This window comes from Mesoplodon mirus (genome assembly GCF_964341445.2).
Source record: "Mesoplodon mirus genome assembly, chromosome: 6".
Classification (NCBI taxonomy): Eukaryota; Metazoa; Chordata; class Mammalia; order Artiodactyla; family Ziphiidae; genus Mesoplodon; species Mesoplodon mirus.
Window position 1 is genome coordinate 103,127,706 of NC_138982.1, and position 19,647 is coordinate 103,147,352.

The following is a 19,647-nucleotide window of genomic DNA, read 5'->3' on the forward strand; positions in this document are numbered from 1 at the left end:
AAAACAGTACCAGAAAAAGAATATTAGTTATGAAATATCAATGCAAAGTATTAAATATAAGTTAATAAACTCAATATCCTATTATGAAAATGATTTACCATGACCAAGTGTAATTTATTCCAGAAATGCAAGATTTGTTTAATATTGTCAAATTATGAATATAATCTACCATATTCTTAGATATAAAGCTTTTGACAAAATTTAAATCCTATTTCTGGAAAAAAACCCTTCAAATAAGTAGAAATGTGTGTGTGTAAGGATAAGATATATACTCTAAATATATTCTAACAGAATATATATAATATATGCTAAATCTTAAAGTCATCTTATGTAACATGTGAATACTAACTGCACTTCCACTAAGATTAGGAACAAGGAACCAGTGCCTGTTAAGAATCAACACTTTCTGGAGGCATTAGCCAATACAGTTAGACAAAATATATCAATTAGAATAATAAGAAATATAAAACAAGAAATAAACAGTCTCAGTTTATATGAAATAAGTTTATATATCCTAAGTATTTATGTTAAATCCCAGAAACTCAATATTAAAAACTAGGACTAGACAGTCTCTTCATGTCTGCAGTGCGTCTGTTGTACCTGGTGGCTGGAATCACAGTGGCCGTGAAGATGGCGTCTACCAGCTGTTTGGATGCTCTTCCAAGAGTCACATGTCCAAACCATCCAGATGCGATCTTAGTGGAGGACTACAGAGCTGGTGATATGATCTGTCCTGAATGTGGTCTGGTTGTAGCAACAAAAGATCCATCTCGAGTTGGAGATTCTCAGAATCCTTTTCTGAGTGATGGAGATTTGTCTACTATGAATGGTAAGGGTATAGGAGCTGCAAGTTTGGATGAATGTGGTAATTTTAAGTACCAGAATAGGAGAATCATAAGTAGTTCTGATTGGGCAATGATTAATGCATTCAAAGAAATCAATGCCATGGCAGACAGAATCAACCTCCCTCGAAATATAGTTGGTTGAACAAATAATCTATTCAAGCAAGCGTATGAAGAGAACAGCCTGAGGGAAGGGCTAATGATGCCATAGCTTCTTCTTGTCTCTATATTGCCTGCAGACAGGAAGGAGTTCCTAGGACATTTAAAGAAATATGTGCTGTATCACGAATTTCTAAGAAAGAAATCGGTCGATGTTTTAAACTTATTTTGAAAGCTTTAGAAACCAGTGTGGATTTGATTACAACTGGGGACTTCATGTCCAGGTTTTGTTCCAACCTTTGTCTTCCTAAACAAGTACAGATGGCAGCTACACATATAGCCCATAAAACTGTGGAGTTGGACTTGTTTCCTGGAAGGAGCCCGATATCTGTGGCAGCAGCCGCCATTTACATGGCCTCACAGGCATCAGCTGAGTAAAGGACCCAAAAAGAAATTGGAGATATTGCTGGTGTTGCTGATGTTACAATCAGACAGTCCTACAGACTAATCTATCCTTAGGCTCCAGATCTGTTTCCTACAGACTTCAAATTTGACACCCCTGTGGACAAACTACCACAGCTATAAATTGAAGCAGCTAATGTCAAACGCCTATGAACACTGACCTTTGCCTGTTGTACATAGCCTATACAAAGTGCTGGATTGAGCCTTTAATAAGGAAAAATGAAAGACATGGTACACATTCCAGGGCTAAATATTAATTGCTTGGCCTTCTATATGTATATACTAGTGAAATATATTTAATGATTTAAATTTCTTACTGAATATGCTTTCTTTTGTAGCAATCTAGGAAACTGTATTTTGGAAGATATTTGAAATTATGTAATTCTTGAATAAAACATTTTTCAAAAGTAAAAAAAAAACTAAGACTAAAATAATAAAATAATTTTAAAGGTAGCATGTAATAAAATTAGTATTTAGAAATCACTAGCTTTTATATACACAATAACTAGTTAGGGGACATAATATTAGGACAAATTATTTACAACAGCAAAAAGAAATAAGACAAGAAATAAGACAGCCATACAATTTTCCAAAGAAAGCAAGAATAGAGTCATTTATAACTTGAATATAGGGAAGTGTTCTCTAAAAGTGACTCAAAATAAAGATGTGATAAAGGAAATGATTGATAAATGATTACGTAAAATTAATTTAAAAAGCTATTGTGTGGTAAAACAACAGAATAAAAAAGATAACTAACTGGAGAAAATATTTGCAATATATATCACAGATGAAGGACTAACATCTCTAATATACAAATAAGTCCTAAATTTTTTAGGGGAAAAAAAAAAAAACCTCAAGAACCCCATTGGAAAAATGGAGAAAAGGTAAGAACAGGCAATACAAATAAAGAGGTAAAAATGGTTCTACACCCTATGACAGGATGTGCCACCTACTTCATAATTAGAGAAATACAAGGAAGCCCTACACTGAAATGACATATATATATATATATATATATATATATATATATATGAAAGTGATATATGGAAACATATTCTGTTGACAATACTTTAGAAAACAGATATTCGTATGTTACTGATGGGAATGCAAGTATGAAGAGGAATTTGTGAATATGTAACAAAACTATATGTACATTTAGATTTTAACTAACATTCCAATTCTGGGAATTTATCCTGAAAACATGCCTCTTACAATATGAAAATAGGTATTTCCAATATATTCATCACAGCAATATTTGTAATTGCAAAATATTGCAAACAGCCTAAGCACCCATTCACAGGATATTGGTTGAATAAACTATGGTAAATCCATGTATTGTAGAAATATTCATCTATAAAAAGATCTGTTTGAACTGGTAGGGAATAATTTCTAGAATATATTGTTAGTTTAAAAAAAAAGTAAAGCACAAAAGGGAATTTATAGTGTGTTAGCTTTTTATTAGAAGAAAAATAAGAGAGTAGTCATATCTGCTCATTTCTGTAAAACAAGTACAGGACAATTAAACCAGACAATAATAAGGTTGATGATTAAAAAGGATAGGATAGAATGGATGGAAAGGGTGGGTAGTTGAGATAGCATAGAATGTATGGGGAAAAGACACATTTAAGAGTATAAATTTTGCTTAGTTTTAACTTTTAGGTGATAGTTTTTCACATTCTCAAAAACAGATAAAATCAAGAAGGATAAGAAAAAACGGTATTATAAAAAAAAATCAGCCTAGGTTAATTTCAAATGATTGAAATAATCACACTGAAGGGAAAAAAAAACTAATCCAAGTAACTATTGAACCTAATGTTTTATCCACATATGATAGCACTGCCCTAATGAAATACCCATATATATTCATAGATCAACCTTTGGGAAAAAAAGTATATGTGATCTTGGAAGCAAAGATAAGGTTTTATTTAATCATCCAACGATAACTTTTGTTATATGCTGTTATGTGTTTCCAGTTTCAGAAGAATGACTAAATTTATAAATTGCATTTTATAATATTTTTACCTTTCAAAACACATATGGTACCTTAATCTGTGCAAGTACAAATAAAATAAAATTAATTTTAGTACTATGCACCAGGGCTTCCCTGATGTAAAGTGTTTGTGCCAGTTTTTTTTTGTTGTTACATGGTAACAAGGGGTAACTGAATAAATTATTTAATAGATATGAAACATTATACTAATTATATTCACTTAACTGCCTTTATGATGACTTTCATAAAAATATTTATGATATTTAAATAATCACCAAAATCTGTGATTGTCATTATGTTGAATTCAGCTTATGCAGAGTGTATTTTCAAAGGCGTGAAAAAAGTAAGGCTTGGGACACTTTGTGGGGCAAAAGAAGACTTAGTGGATAAGTTTCAAAAAAAATAGAAATAGTGGGGCTTCCCTGGTGTCGCAGTGGTTGAGAGTCCGCCTGCCGATGCAGGGGACACGGGTTCGTGCCCCGGTCTGGGAAGATCCCACATGCCGCGGAGCAGCTAGGCCCGTGAGCCATGGCCGCTGAGCCTGCGCCTCCGGAGCCTGTGCTCCGCAACGGGAGAGGCCACAGCAGTGAGAGGCCCGGGTACCGCAAAAAAAAAAAAAAAAAAAGAATAGGAATAGTGTACCACCAGGGGTTGATTGGCTAGAGGTAGATAGTAGTAATGCTACATATACCTTAACATAAAGTCATAAGGCCTTATGTTGATACAGGACATAAAATTTACTGGTAGAAAACTTGCAGATATTACTGATTCTCGAAGTTCTCTGCTTAAAAATGAGGGTTTTTTTTTAAAGGTATATTTATGTACTTAACTGTCTCCCCAGATAAATGATAAATATTCCAGTCATACTTAAAATTAATTTTCTATAGGATCATGAATTTTCTATGTATCTCTTCATAGAAATTCTTATGAATAATTTAGATATTAATACAGTCATAGTGCTTTATTTATAATAAATATTCCAGTCTGGGTCAAGATTTATTTGCTATCATTTTCCATCTTTATTCTAGGATATTTTCAGTAAACCATGGGATTCTTCTACATATGGTGTTTCACTTCAGTCCTGTAAGCAATATTTCTGCCCTTTGATACAATGGACATCTGTTGTTTGTGACTGCCTAGGAACTTTTAAAAAATATGACTCCGATTTATTAAGGTGACCGCTTTTTCTCCCCAACACCTGCATTTTGTTATCTCTGGTGGGACCAACCACACTTCCTTTTTCCAGGGGTGGCTAAAGTTAGTCTACTCTGTCCATCACTTACACTCACTTCTACCATAAAGGACTTTACCCCATCTATAAAGTAAATTCACCCCAACTCTCCAGGATTCTGGTAGTTTCCATTTCCTGAAGAAACTTATAAGAGGTAGTTTAAAAAACACCATCCCTGGGCTTCCCTGGTGGCGCAGTGGTTGAGAGTCCGCCTGCCGATGCAGGGGACACGGGTTCGTGCCCCAGTCTGGGAGGATCCCACATGCCGTGGAGCGGCTAGGCCCATGAGCCATGGCCGCTGAGCCTGTGCCTCTGGAGCCTGTGCTCCGTCACCTTTAAATAGCATCTTTCCTCATGGAAGTGATTTAGATGGTGGGATAACTCAGACCTTCATCTCTGAGGGGTCTGCTTCTCTGGTGCCCTTGGTCACCATGCTTTTCATAGGCTCAGACTGCTGCACTTGTTAAATTTAAGGAGGAGAACACCAATAGAGGCCCTAGTAAATGATCTGGAAACCAAATGTGTTATTTTCTGCTCCATTTTATAACAGCAGTCCTACCTCTTTCAGAAGAATAGAGTCCTTTGCTCCCTGCCAGGATAGATTTTCTGTCCTTCCCCGATTGTCTCTTAGCACAAAGAGCTCAAGGCAAAAGGACAGTAACCATGGCTTGATGTTTAATGGAACTTTCTGTTTCTCCTGGTGAAAATCAGTAGGACTTCTAGACCCACATAAACTTAAGTTGTAGAAACAGAAGACACAAATTCTCTAAGTTGGTCATTAGAAGTGCTAGTAACTTAGGCCCATTCCTACTTTAACCTTTTGATTCCCAGATCCATAAGTTGTATCTCTAGAGAGAAAAGGTAATAATAGAAACTTTATTAGTGTTTTTAATATTAATATCTTTTAGTTTTGAAGTAGCAAAACAAGTATGGTTGTAATACTTACAATGGGCCACATAGTTTTCTAATTGCTTTACCTATAAAATCTTTAATACTCAAAGCTAACTTTGAGTATCCATATCTCCATTTCTTGGCTAAGTAACTTGACTTAATTCTCACAACTAGTAAACAGTTGAAGGTGATATTTGAACAGTCTAGCTCCTGAGATTATGAACCACTATATTACACTATCTCTTAAAGTTTTTTACGCTATTGTATTATCTGAGAATGTTAGCTATATTGCGGTTATAATGGCATAAATTATATAAATCTCAAATATATAATGGAATTGGTAATATTTTAAATGATTTAAGCATGTATCTTAGAATATCAGTTAACAGTATTCCCATTTTTATGAAGGCATAAACACAAGATGTGCTTTATAAAAATATAAAAAGATCATCCTATTAATTAGCTGTTGTATTTTTAGAATAGAAAAATGATTTTATGTGTTCTTTCCAGATTTTGAAAATTCATCAAATATGCAGGACAGAAAAACTAAGACACTATTTAGAGATTTGTTTCACAACTTTAATGTACAAAAGATAATATGGTGGAATTAATTTAAAAGAAAATCCTAATCCATATTCCATGTAAGTTTAATTCATGAAGTTTCCAGTTCTCAAATTTCAAAGTTCTTAGACTCAACTGTGAGCACTGTAAAGATACCCATGCTTGGGCCCTACCACCAGGGGTTCTGAATCAATTGTTTCAGGAGTGAGGACAGGGCAGTTTTTAAATGGTTCCCAAATGAATCTAATGTGCAGCCAGAGTGAGAATTCCTGGCTTATGATAAAGTCCAGACATCTAAAATTTTAATATATCACAGGGTGATTATATAATAAATATCTCATTGTAATAATAAATAAACTATTGAGTTAAATTGAATATTGAAAGGTACAATGTTACTAATGTGAATGTTTTTTATATAGGAGCAGAATCTGTGTGATTCTAGTTGAGGCTTTAAATTGTGGAACACTGCTGGGTAGCACTACTTTCAGATGAAAATGGCAAACTCAAGATACTACTGAAAGAAATATGATTAACATGAAGCAATCATAGTATGCTAAAAACCATTGTGAGATTGAAAATAGTTAAATGATATGAAGAAAATGACAAGAAATTATTCCCCAAATCGATACAATAATTAGATATACTGATTAAGGAAATATGCCTGAATTTGGTGAGAATTATGACACAATAGTTATAAGAGACATTCTCCTAAAAGTACATATTTGTGTTAACTATCATTGGTTGCCTCTTCCATTTGGGGAAATAAATAGGAGCCTTCGATCTTTGGTAAACTTAGAATTGCTCATTATCTGCTGACCTTTTCATATTAAACATTCTTAATTCCTTGGGTTGACTAGAATCTCTGGAAATCAGAGGTTCATAGTTCATAGAATTGGAAACACCCAACTAGGTGAAGTGCAGGAACTATGTTATGCCATTTAAAGCTCTTTGAAGACAATGGTTCCATTGAATATAAAGGACCTGATAATAGAGACAGCAGTAACAACTGGATTTGGAGAATTAGGTTCTGTTAGAGTAGCACTAAGTGTGTGAATACCAAATTTTAAATTGTAAAGTTCTTTTTTCTTCAGTCTTTTAATTTTTTCTCTAAAGACATTTCTAAGGCCAACATTTTGATGTTTTCTACTTTGTACCATCTCTCTTAGCAGTAGGAAACCTTTTCTAAAACTGTAAAAAGTAAACATAAAGTCCAAAGTCCCAAAGTATTATTTTTAAAGATAAAAATTGAAAAAAAATTGAAAAAAACACTTTGAGTGTTCCATATTTTTAGGGGTATAGTGCTCAAACCTAATACATATATTTTTTTACAAAGATAAAAAATTGAATGATTAAGTAATGTTTAATGTTTCTGAACTTGTTTCCTAATTTGTAATTCAAAATATCTACCTCATATAATTATTTTGAGATTTTACTTAGGCAGTATATTTTAAGTGTGTCTGAAACATATATTTATTATATATTCAGTTATTATCACCATTGTTAATTTTGTTATTATTGATTGTAATTGTTTACCACTTAGATATTTGGTTGGTGAGATAGGAGGTAAGCATTAATATATCAAAATTTTTCTATCTCTATATTAGAGGATTTGCCAGCCACCCAAGTTACTGATAAGTACAGGATTTTAAACATTTCAGATGCCTTTAAAATTAACTTTATATTTGTAATTCAGATACTCCTATAAACTGTTGCTCAAATTGGCTCAACTCTTGCTCATAAATCTAAAATAAAACAACTTTAGGAAGAGTAACTTTAAAAGAATTGGCATCTTAATATTCTTAAGAGTTAGGCTAGTTTTAAAGTGTTAAGAGTCGTTTTCAATTTTTAAAAAATAATTATTTCTACAAAGTTACTGTAGATTCAGATTATAACACTGCACTATAATTATGGTTCAGATGGTGCTGTTATTCTTAGCTCATACTTTCATTTGTATATAACTTCACGACAAGTACCTTTTCGGGCTAGAATTTCTCATACTTTCCAAGCAAAAAATATATTTTTTTCTGTAGATTGTTTGAATAAGCAACAGTTCACCAACTGCTAGGATAAAAAGGGTATTTTAGAAATTCTATGAAAAAGGTTTTTTTTTTTACTTGTTTTTTTCTAATTTTTAATAGTCCTTTCAGCTTATATTTGGTTTATACTTTTACATATACTCTAAACTTTTCAGAATGCACCATGAAAGTAATATGCTATATTTAAAAAATAGCATAGAGGGACATCAGTGATGTTTTAGTAAAAATTAATGAGGCTTTTATATGATATCCATATCTTTAAAGAAGAATAGATAAAGCAAACCATTTATAGAATTTTTTGCAAGCCAATATGAAATTAGATCCTCTATAGAATTTTATGGTTATAAGATGTCTTCTGGACTGTTGCTCTCTAGAGAATCAATTCATTTGTGGCAAGACTCCACAAATAGTCCAGGATGGTAGTAGAGGTGGCCAAAGCCCAGAACTATGGCATATGGATAAAAGCAGAAGTTCCAGTTTACAAACTATGAACACTAAATTGAGAGAGAAAGTTGTGCCTCAGTATCTCTTCAGTCACCATATGGGCACCAGGACCCATACCTAATAGGCAGCCACCAGGCACACAGTATTTCTAACCATCAGGCACCTAATTCTTTGAGGGAGTGATGGTGAAAACAATGTTAAATAGTGAAGTTGAGTCTGCCAATGTGCTTTCTACCTTCATGAGCATTGTTGTGGTATCTGTGAAGGAACTTCTAGACTCCCTCATGCAAAAACTGCCCTATAATTAGTAGTTGCTATTTGCAGATTCTGCTTGTATTTACTGTACTACATATTTATCTGCAGTGAAACATTTGCTCAAAAATTCAGACCATCTTTGATTTCTTACAAGCTATAATATTCTGTCCAAATGCTGCTTCCCTGTTTTACATAGCCATGTAGCCAACTGGAAATGGTGATGTCTCTATCCTGACCCTCTCATCAAATTCTGAATTCCTTGTCAAATCTCCACAACCTAGTACTGGTCCACTCATTATATGATAATGAAAATAATAATTATAATGAAAATAGAGCCCAATTGTCAAGTACTTTCTTTTTACTAACTTTGTTTAACGTGTCTCTACATAGGATGTATAGTCAGACAGTTCTTTGTCCATAGCCTGTAATAGGCACAGCGATCCCCATTCCTACTCCCAAAGAAGTCTATGTCCTAATCCCCAGAAGCTTTGCATATGTTACATTACATGGTAAAGAAAAAGTGAGATGAGAGATGGAATTAAGGTTGCTAATCATCTGACTTTACCATGGTGAGATTTCCCTGAATTACCTGGGTTGGCCCAACATATTTTCGAGAGAGGTCAGAAAATCAATATCAGCATGAGAAAGACTGAGCAGGCCTATGATGGCTTTGAAGATGGAAGGAGAATAGGCAGTTCCTAGAAGCTGGAAAAGGCAAGGATTCAAAATTTCCCCTGCAAACTGCAGAAGAAGCACAATCCTGCTGACACCTTGATTTTAGTTCAGTGAGATCCATTTTGGACTACTTACTATGAGCACTAAAAAAACAATTTTTTGTTATTTTCAATCACAAAGTTTATGAAAATTGTTTACAGCAGCAATAGGAAACTAATACAGCTCATCTGTACTGCGTCTATTAATGTGCACTATGGGAGCAAGATCAAAGATTGTGGAACATAACATTTCCTTAAAATGATTATTTGATAAATCATCAAAGACTTGATAGGAATTGCATGTAGACTGAGAAGGGATTGATGGCTGTTTTGGGGTTCTTTCTGGAAATGGGGCAAAACAAATTTATTCTGAACTAAGGAAATAAAACTTAAAGAAAACATTTGAGATTGTGAATGGGTATAAGTAGAAGATCCCTGAGAAGTAGAGGATCACCTGATTCCTAAAGAAGAAGACTTCCCCAAAGCATGGCAAATTCTAAGAGATGACACCTTTTGTGAAGTAGGAAGGCATGTGTATGGCACATATTATCTGTTGAATTGATTGATTAATATTTTAGCAACATGGCTTCATGGTTAGCATGTATGTAGGTATCAAAACTCTGATCATCAGATAAAAATATTTAGGCTTATCTTAAAGTTACTTAGGTCACTCCAAACTTCCCTTTTAATACATTATTTCTATTTTGTGGTAGAAAATTTGATGCTGAAGCTAGAACCCAGGTGTTGTAGTCTGAATTCTGTCTACTCCAAAAGTCATATGTTGAAGTCCTAAACCCCAGTACCTCAGAATGTGACAGTATTTGATGACAGGGTTTTTAAAGAGATAATTAAGGTGGCCCTAATCCAGTATGAATGATGTTCTTATAAGAACAGAAAATTTGGATATAGACACATAGAAGACCATGTGAAGACACAGGGAGAAGACAACCGTCTGTGAGAATACAACTGTCTATAAGCCAAGCAGAGTAGCCTGAAACAAATACTTCTGTCATGGCCTTCAGAAGAAACCATTCCTGCTGATACCTTGACCTCAGACTTCTAGCCTCCAGAACTATGAGAAAATATATTTCTGTTATTTAAACTACCCAGTTTGTGGCAATCTTAGCAAACTGATATACCAGGTCAGATTGATCACGTTCTTTTTAATGTTTATTGTTGAAAAAGTAACCAGAACAGATTGTGCCATTAATGGACTTTATTATAACTGGTACCTGCCTAATTAAGCAAACTATAGGATCTAGGGTATACAAACAAGTTACAGCAATGCCAAATCAATAGTAAAAACTGAAAGAAAAGCAAGACAAAAACTGAGGAATAGAAACTATGTGTTTTATGAAACCACCTAAAACTGAGAGTATAGTAAGCCTAGGGGGAAATTATGTCTTTCAGAACTTTCTGCACAACCTATTTGGAGGAAGAGAGCAGTAGCTTGGAAAATAGAATGGAAGGAGAGTGCAGACTGCTAGCCTGAAATAAGAAACCCTAAGTCTGGAACTGGTGTAAAAGTGAGAATTAGCCTAGGAAAAAAAAAATAATGACAATTATAGCAGCTCGTCATGGAGGGGAATTTCTGTTAAATATTTAAAAAATAATTTTATTCTAGATAGCTCCAGTGGGCAGCCCCTGCACAACTGTGCAAGCAAAAGATATGCTATATTCACTGCATGTAGTAGCAACCAAGCTTTTTTACATCATGAACAAGCTAAGTCAAGTATTGATTGGTTTTATTTCACTTTTGAAATTATTATTATACTGATTATTGTTTTCATAGTTAATTTTAACACTGCAACACTTTTATTTTCTGTGATGTTATTTAAAGTTTTTGCTCATTGAAATCAGTACTCATTTCTGGGATGATCCTTGTTCTCCTGCTTACAACCATGAGTTTGTAAAGTAAGGTCGAAGATTCTCAGGCTGGGGGGAAACAAGTATAATTTTTCCTTCAAAAACAGTATGTATAATAACAAGTATTATTAGCAAACTAACATGTAATAACTTTTAGATGTCAAACTGTAGTAAAATATATAAAAATGAAAAGCAACATCTTTCTCCATTTCCTAAATTTGATTCTATTCTCTCATGTTAATTAGCTTAAGGAATGTCTAACCATATGCACTTAAATATTTTTATGCAGACTTTTTATTTTTAAACAAATTGTATGAAGTTGTTCTACAATTTTAATTTTTCATTTGTGAAGATACTTCGTGCATTTTTTCATGTTAACACCTCCAGACCTACCTTTTTTTTTATTAACTGTTGAATTTTAATTTATTGTTCTAGCAGAATTTTAAAAATAGATATCTTTTGGTAGGCACTAGGCTATTTCCAGTTGTTTTTTTATTATTAAACTTTATCTAGTGCATATCTTTTTACATATATCTTCATTCACTTTTGTAAGGCTATTTGTAGAATAAATTTAGAGGAAAAAAATTTGTTACTGTCTACAGCTTTAAAATACATCCAGGCTATATTCCTTTTAAACACTTCCACTGCTTCCAGATCTCCCAGCTACCACCCTCATTCACATAGATCATTGCTATAGCCTCCTAAATGGTCTTTTGCTCCCATATGACCTAGCCTCAATTCAGTGTACAGGATATCACCCCTTTGCTCAAAATCTTCTGAGTAATACCATTTTACTCAGAAGAATTTGTGTCCTATTAATCTCCCCCTCATTCCTCCACGTCCTTCACAGGAGCTTTCTTGCTGTTTCTCAAACACGCCAGGCCACAGGGCCTTTGTATTAGCAGTTTCTTTGGCAACAAATTTGTTTCCCTGTAAATTGTGGAAGGTCAATCTCTCACCCTATTTTAAATGCCAACTTCTCAGTCCTACCTTGACCATACATGTGAAAAATGTCCAACCATTCAGTCTATAGTCTCCAGTTCTTTTTTTTAAATTTTTATACAGTGTTTATCACCTTCTATTTAATTTATAATTTGCTTATTTATTATATTTTTTCTCTCTCCTCTCATTAGATTATGAGTCATTGTAACAGGAACTTTTGTTGTGTTTACTGATTTATCGTAAGCACCAAAAGCACTCTGGTAATTTAAACACTCAATAACTATGCAATGAATAATTAATGGGTCAAGTGTTGTGTTCATTTTAAATGATAATTTTTGAACATTTGTCCCCTAGAAAGGCTGTAAAAGGAATTCTGTTCACACACTCATGAAAATTGTATACTATTAGTTATTTTACTCTCTCCATCCAGGAGAAAATTGAGAGAAAGAAGTGAACCACATTCAATATGGAAGTTGGCTATGATGTCCTGTCATGCCCACATTAAACGTGAGCTTACTACCATGGAAAACTGCCTTCCTATGAAGTATGATAAAATCAGCACAGTGTAAACTGACTATTAATTTGCTAGGGCGTCCACAACAAAGTACCACAGACTAGATGGCTTAGACAAGAGAAATCTGTTTTCTCATAATTCTGTAGGCTAGAAGTCTGAAATCAAGACATTGGCAGTGTTGGTTTCTTCTGAAGTCTCTTTCCTTGGCTGTAGATAGCAGTCTTTTCTATTTGTTTTCACATGATATTTTTTCTGCATATGTCTCTTCTTACCAGGACATAGTCATATTGAAGTAGGGTCCACCCTAGTAACCTCTTTTTAAGTTAATTACCTCTTTAAGACCCTATTTCCAAATACAGCCACATTCTGGAGGACTGAGGGTTAGGACTTTAATATATGAATTTTTATGGAAGTGTAATTTAGCCATAATAGTTATATAAAATTATGTTTTTCTTCTTAAGGGTGATGTGAAGGTTCTTCCTCTTAAAAGAGACACAACTTTTGTAGTAGGCGTAATTCTAAGATAACCACCAATGACCCACACCCCTGTATAATCCCCTCCCCTGAAGTGAGGTGGCACTTGTGACTTGCTTATAGACGTTAGAATATGGCAAAGGTGACAGTATAGTCACCCCTTGATTAGATTATATTGTATGACAGAATTAATGGGAGAATCACTTCCGCAGTTATGTTATATTACGTAAGACTAAGACTCTGTCACTTACATACTGGAGCAGGAGATTCTCTTGATAGCCTTGGAAAAGAAAACTACCATGAACTGTGCAACCACAAGGAAAAACTTATGCCAACAATCTGAGGGAGCTTGGAAGCAAATCCTTCCTTAGCTGAACCTCAATATGAGAACACCACCCAGCTGAAATCTTGATTGTTGCCTTGTGAAACTAGGAGCAGAAAGAAACCTGGAAAGCTGGGCCTAGTCTTCTGACTTACAGAAACTGTGAGATGATAAATGGGTATTATTTTAAGCCACTAGTTTTGTGGTAATTTGTTATGCAATATAAAAAAGGAATCACACTTAGAAGTAAAGATAGAAGTAAATGAAGACTTGATAGGCCTAGACGGGCGTACTTATCTGCTGGTTTCTTCTCAGTGGATCCCTATTTCCTTTTTTATTCTGCTTTATTATTATCCTTTAAATTAGTCTGACCTAGTCCTTCCCCAGAGCATACGTGCCATCTCATAATTTTAGGTTTTCCCAAATAGCTTTCTAATTGATTTCACTGCCCTAGTCTCACTACTTTATGATTCCTTTTGTCAAACTTTCTCACCCAAACCTCCCCTGGACATTATTTGGTATGGATATAGTTTGAGGGCTTTGGCTGCTCCAAGGCAGAATTTACATATTCTTTTCCCTTCACCAAAATTCCATCCTAATACCATTTTAAATCTCACTTTCTCATTACTCCTAAAGAGAAAGAAAAAAGTAAATAAAGAATGTTAAAAAATAATTTCAAGCTTGGAAGACTTTGAAGATAATTTTTTTGCCTTCTTAAAAATCTTTTTAAAAATTTTGTTTTTACTTGAAATTCCAATATTTAAAATATTATTGACAAGTGTTTTCTCTTTCTACAATTATTTTTTAAAAATCAGTTACTTTGTGGAGGGATTTTAATTATTAATGCACTAGTGAAAGCTATCAGTCAGTTTAGAACTAGAACTGGAGTAAAGTTAGGACCTGAAAATTACAAGCAGACTTGCCTAAGGAGTAAGATGTGAGCATGGAACAGGTGTGGAAGGGAGAGGAGAAGAAAGAGACTCAGACCGTTAAATAACAATATTTGGATACATACCACTTCTTTCTTTTTCTTTTTTGAATTTTATTTAATTTATTTATTTTTTATACAGCAAGTTCTTATTAGTTATCTATTTTATACATATTGGTGTATATACATCAATCCCAATCTCCCAACTCATCCCAGCACCACCCCCACACCCCCACTTTCCCCCCTTAGTGTCCATATGTTTGTTCTCTACATCTGTGTCTTTCTTTTCTGCCTTGCAAACTGGTTCATCTGTACCATGTTTCTAGATTCCACATATATGCATTAATGTACGATATTTGTTGTTCTCTTTCTGACTTACTTCACTTTGTATGACAGTCTCTAGGCCCATCTGTGTCTCTACAAATGACCCAATTTCATTCCGTTTTATGGCTGAGTAATATTCCATTGTATATATATAACACATCTTCTTTATCCATTCCTCTGTGTGGGCATTTAGGTTGCTTCCATGATGTGGCTATTGTAAATAATGTTGCAGTGAACACTGGGGTGCATGTGTCATTTTGATATGGTTTTCTCTGGGTATATGCCCAGTAGTGGGATTGCTGGGTTATATGGTAATTCTATTTGTAGTTTCTTAAGGAACCTCCATACTGTTCTCCGTAATGGCTGTATCAATTTACATTCCCACCAACAGTGCAAGAGGGTTCCCTTTTCTCACACCGTCTCCAGCATTTGTTGTTTGTAGATTTTCTGATGATGCCCATTCTAACCAGTGTGAGGTGATACCTCACTGTAGTTTTGATTTGCATTTCTGTAATAATTAGTGATGTTGAACAGTCTTTCATGCATCTCTTGGCATCTGCATGTCTTCTTTGAAGAGATGTTTATTTAGGTCTTCTGCCTAATTTTTGATGAGGTTGTTAGTTTTTTTAATATTTAGCTGCATGAGCTGTTTTTATATTTTGGAAGTTAATCCTTTGTCCGTTGATTCGTTTGCAAATATTTTCTCCCATTCTGAGGGTTGTCTTTTCATCTTGTTTATAGTTTCCTCTGCTGTGCAAAAGGTTTTAAGTTTCATTAGGTCACATTTTTTTATTTTTGGTTTTATTTCCATTACTCTAGGAGGTGGGTCAAAAAAGATCTCGTTGTGATTTATGTCAAAGAGTGTTCTTCCTATGTTTTCCTCTAAGAGTTTTATAGTGTCCAGTCTTACATTTAGGTCTTTAATCCATTTTGAGTTTATTTTTGTGTATGGTGTTAGGGAGTGTTCTAATTTCATTCTTTTACATGTAGCTCTAGTTTTTCCAGCACCACTTATTGAAGAGGCTGTCTTTTCTCCATTGTATATCCTTGCCTCGTTTGTCATAGATTAGTTGACCATAGGTGCATGGGTTTATATTGAGGCTTTCTGTCCTGTTCTACTCATCTATATTTCTATTTTCATGCCAGTACCATACTGTCTTGACTACTGTAGCTTTGTAGTATAGTCTGAAGTCAGGGAGTCTGATTCCTCCAGCTCCTCTTTTTTTCACTCTAGTGTGCTTTGGCTATTCAGGGTCTTTTGTGTCTCCATACAAATTTTAAGATTTTTTTGTTCTAGTTCTGTAAAAAATGTCATTGATAATTTGATAGGCATTGCATTGAGTCTGTAGATTGCTTTGGGTAATATAGTCATTTTTACAATATTGATTCTTCCAATCTGAGAACATGGTAAATCTTTCCATCTGTTTGTGTCATCCTTGATTTCTTTCATCAGTGTCTTATAGTTTTCTGAGTACAAGTCTTTTGCCTCCTTAGGTAGGTTTATTCCCAGGTATTTTATTCTTTTTGTTGCAGTGGTGAATGGAATTGTTTCCTTACTTTCACTTTCTGTTTTTTCCTTGTTAGTGTATAGGAATGCAAGAGATTTCTGTGCTTTAATTTTGTATCCTGCAACTTTACCAAATTCAGTGATTAGCTCTAGTAGTTTTCTGATGGCATCTTTAGAACTTCCTATGTATAGTCTCATGTCATCTGCAAGCAGTGACCATTTTACTTCTTCTTTTTCAATTTGGATTCCTTTTCCTTCTCCAATTGCCATAGCTAGGATCTCCAAAACTGTGTTGCTTAAGAGTGGTGAGAGTGGACATCCTTGTCTTTTTCCTTGTCTTAGAGGAAATGCTTTTAGTTTTTCAACATTCAGAATGATGTTTACTGTGGGTTTGTTATATATGGCCTTTATTATGTTGAGGTAGGGTCCCTCTATGCCCACTTTCTGGAGAGTTTCTATCATAAATGTGTGTTGAATTTTGTCAAAAGCTTATTCTGCATCTATTGAGATGATTGTATGGTTTTTATTCTTCAATTTGTTCATATGGTGTATCACATTGATTGATTTGCGTATATTGAAGAATCCTTGCATCCCTGGGGTAAATCCCACTTGATCATGGTGTATGATCCTTTTAATGTGTTGTTGGATTCTGTCTGCTAGTATTTTGTTGAGGATTTTTACATCTATATGCATCAGTGATATTGCTCTGTAATTTTCTTCTTTTGTAGTATCTTTTCTGGTTTTGATATCAGAGTGATGGTGGCCTCGTAGAATGAGTTTAGGAGAGTTCCTTCCTCCACCATTGTTTGGAAGAGTTTAAGAAGGATGGGTGTTAGCTTTTCTCTAAATGTTTGATAGAATTCATCTGTGCAGCCATCTGGTCCTGGACTTTTGTTTGTTGAAAGATATTTAATCACTGTTTCAATTTCATTACTTGTGATTGATCTGTTCATATTTTCTATTTCTTCTTTGTTCTGTCTTGGAAGGTTATACCTTTCTTAGAATTTGTCCATTTCTTCCAGGTTGTCCATCTTATTGGCATAGCGTTGCTTGTAGTAGTCTCTTATGATGCTTTGTATTTCTGCGGTGTCCATTGTAACTTCTCCTTTTTCATTTCTAATTTTATTGATTTGAGTCCTCTCCCTCTTTATTGTGATGAGTCTGGCTAAAGGTTTATCAGTTTTGTTTATCTTCTCAAAGAACCAGCTTTTAGCTTTATTGATCTTAGCTATTATTTTCTTTGTTTCTATTTCATTTATTTCTGCTCTGATCTTTATGCTTTCTTTCCTCCTGCTAACTTTGAGTTTTGTTTGTTCTTCTTTCTCTAGTAGGTGTATGGTTAGATTGTTTATTTGAGATTTTTCTTGTTTCTTGAGGTAGGCTTGTATAGGTATAAACTTCCCTCTTAGAACTGTTTTTGCTGCATCCCATAGGTTTTGGATTGTCGTATTTTCATTTTAATTTGTCTCTAGGTATTTTTTGATTTCCTCTTTGATTTCTTCAGTGATCTCTTGGTTATTTAATAATGTATTGTTTATCCTCCATGTGTTTGTGTCTTTTATGTTTTTTTAATGTGTAATTGATTTCTAATCTCATAACGTTGTGGTTGGAAAAGATGCTTGATATGATTTCAGTTTTCCTAAATTTACCAAGGCTTGATTTGTGACCCAAGATATGATCTATCTGGAGAACGTTTCGTGTGCAGTTGAGAAGAATGTGTAATATCTTGTTTTTGGATGGCATGTCCTATAAATATCAATTAAATCTATCTGGTCTATTGTGTCATTTAATGCTTGTGTTTCCTTAATAATTTTCAGTCTGGATGATCTGTCCATTAGTGTAAGTAGGTGTTAAAGTCCCCCACTATTATTGTATTACTGTTGATTTCCTCTTTTATAACTGTTAGCATTTGCCTTATGTATTGGGGGGTGCCTGTGTTGGGTGCATATATATTTAGAATTGTTATATCTTGGATTGATCCCTTGTTCATTATGTAGTGTCCCTCCTTGTCTCTTGTAACATTCTTTATTTTAAAGTCTATTTTATCTGATATGAGTATTGCTACTCCGGCTTTCTTTTGATTCCCATTTGCATCAAATGTCTTTTTCCATCCCCTCACTTTCAGTCTGAATGTGTTCTTAGGTCTGAAGTGGGTCTCTTGTAGACTGCATATATATGGGTCTTGTTTTTATATCCATACAGCAAGCCTGTGTCTTTTGTTTGGAGCATTTAATCCATTCACATTTAAGGTAATTATCAATATGTATGTTCCTATTACCATTTTCTTAATTATTTTGGGTTTGTTTTTTCAGGTCCTTTTCTTCTCTTGTGTTTTCCACTTAGAGAAGTTCCTTTAGCATTTGTTTTATAGCTGGTTTGGTGGTGCTGAATTCTCTTAGCTTTCGCTTGCCTGTAAAGCTTTTGATTTCTCCATCGAATCTGAATGAGATGCTTGCTGGGTAGAGTAATCTTGTTTACAGGTTCTTCCCTTTCATCACTTTAAATATATCACACCACTCCTGTCTGGCTTGTAGTTTTTGCTGTGAAATCAGCTGTTAACCTTATGGGAGTTCCCTTGTATGTTATTTGTCATTTTTCCCTTGTTGCTTTTAATAATTTTTCTTTTCTTTAATTTTTGTCAATTTGATTACTGTGTGCCTCACTGTGTTTTTCCTTGGGTTTATCCTGCCTGGGACTCTCTGCACTTCCTGGACTTCGGTAGTTATTTCCTTTCCCATGTTAGGGAAGTTTGTGACTGTAATCTCTTCAAATATTTTCTCAGGTCCTTTCTCTCTCTCTTCTCCTTCTGGTAATGCGAATGTTGGTGTGTTTATGTTGTCCCAGAGGTCTCTTCATTTCTTTTCATTCTTTTTTCTTTATTGTGTTTCACAGCAGTGAATTCCACCATTCTGTATATACTTACAGTTAACTGTATATAATTACAGTTATATAATTACACTTTCATAACTAATTCTTCTGTAACCAATCATTCTGTCTTCCAGGTCACTTATCCATTGTTCTGCCTCAGTTATTCTGCTATTGATTCCTTCTAGTATTTTTCATTTCAGTTATTGTATTGTTCCCCTCTGTTTGTTTGTTCTTTAATTCTTCTAGATGTTTGTTCTTTAATTCTTGTAGGTCTTTGTTAAACATTTCTTGCATCATCTCGATATTTGCCTCCATTCTTTTTCTGAGGTCCTGGATCATCTTCACTATCATTATTCGGAGTTCTTTTTCTGGAAGGTT

General features: G+C 34.3%; 1 pseudogene across 1 annotated transcript; it reads left to right on the forward strand.

Moving 5' to 3' along the window:
• The first annotated feature begins 590 nt into the window (after positions 1-590).
• Positions 591-1,526, forward strand: LOC309806512 (transcription initiation factor IIB-like; annotated as a pseudogene). The gene has a single exon. The product of its transcript is annotated as a transcription initiation factor IIB-like (transcript).
• Positions 1,527-19,647: the final 18,121 nt, after the last annotated feature.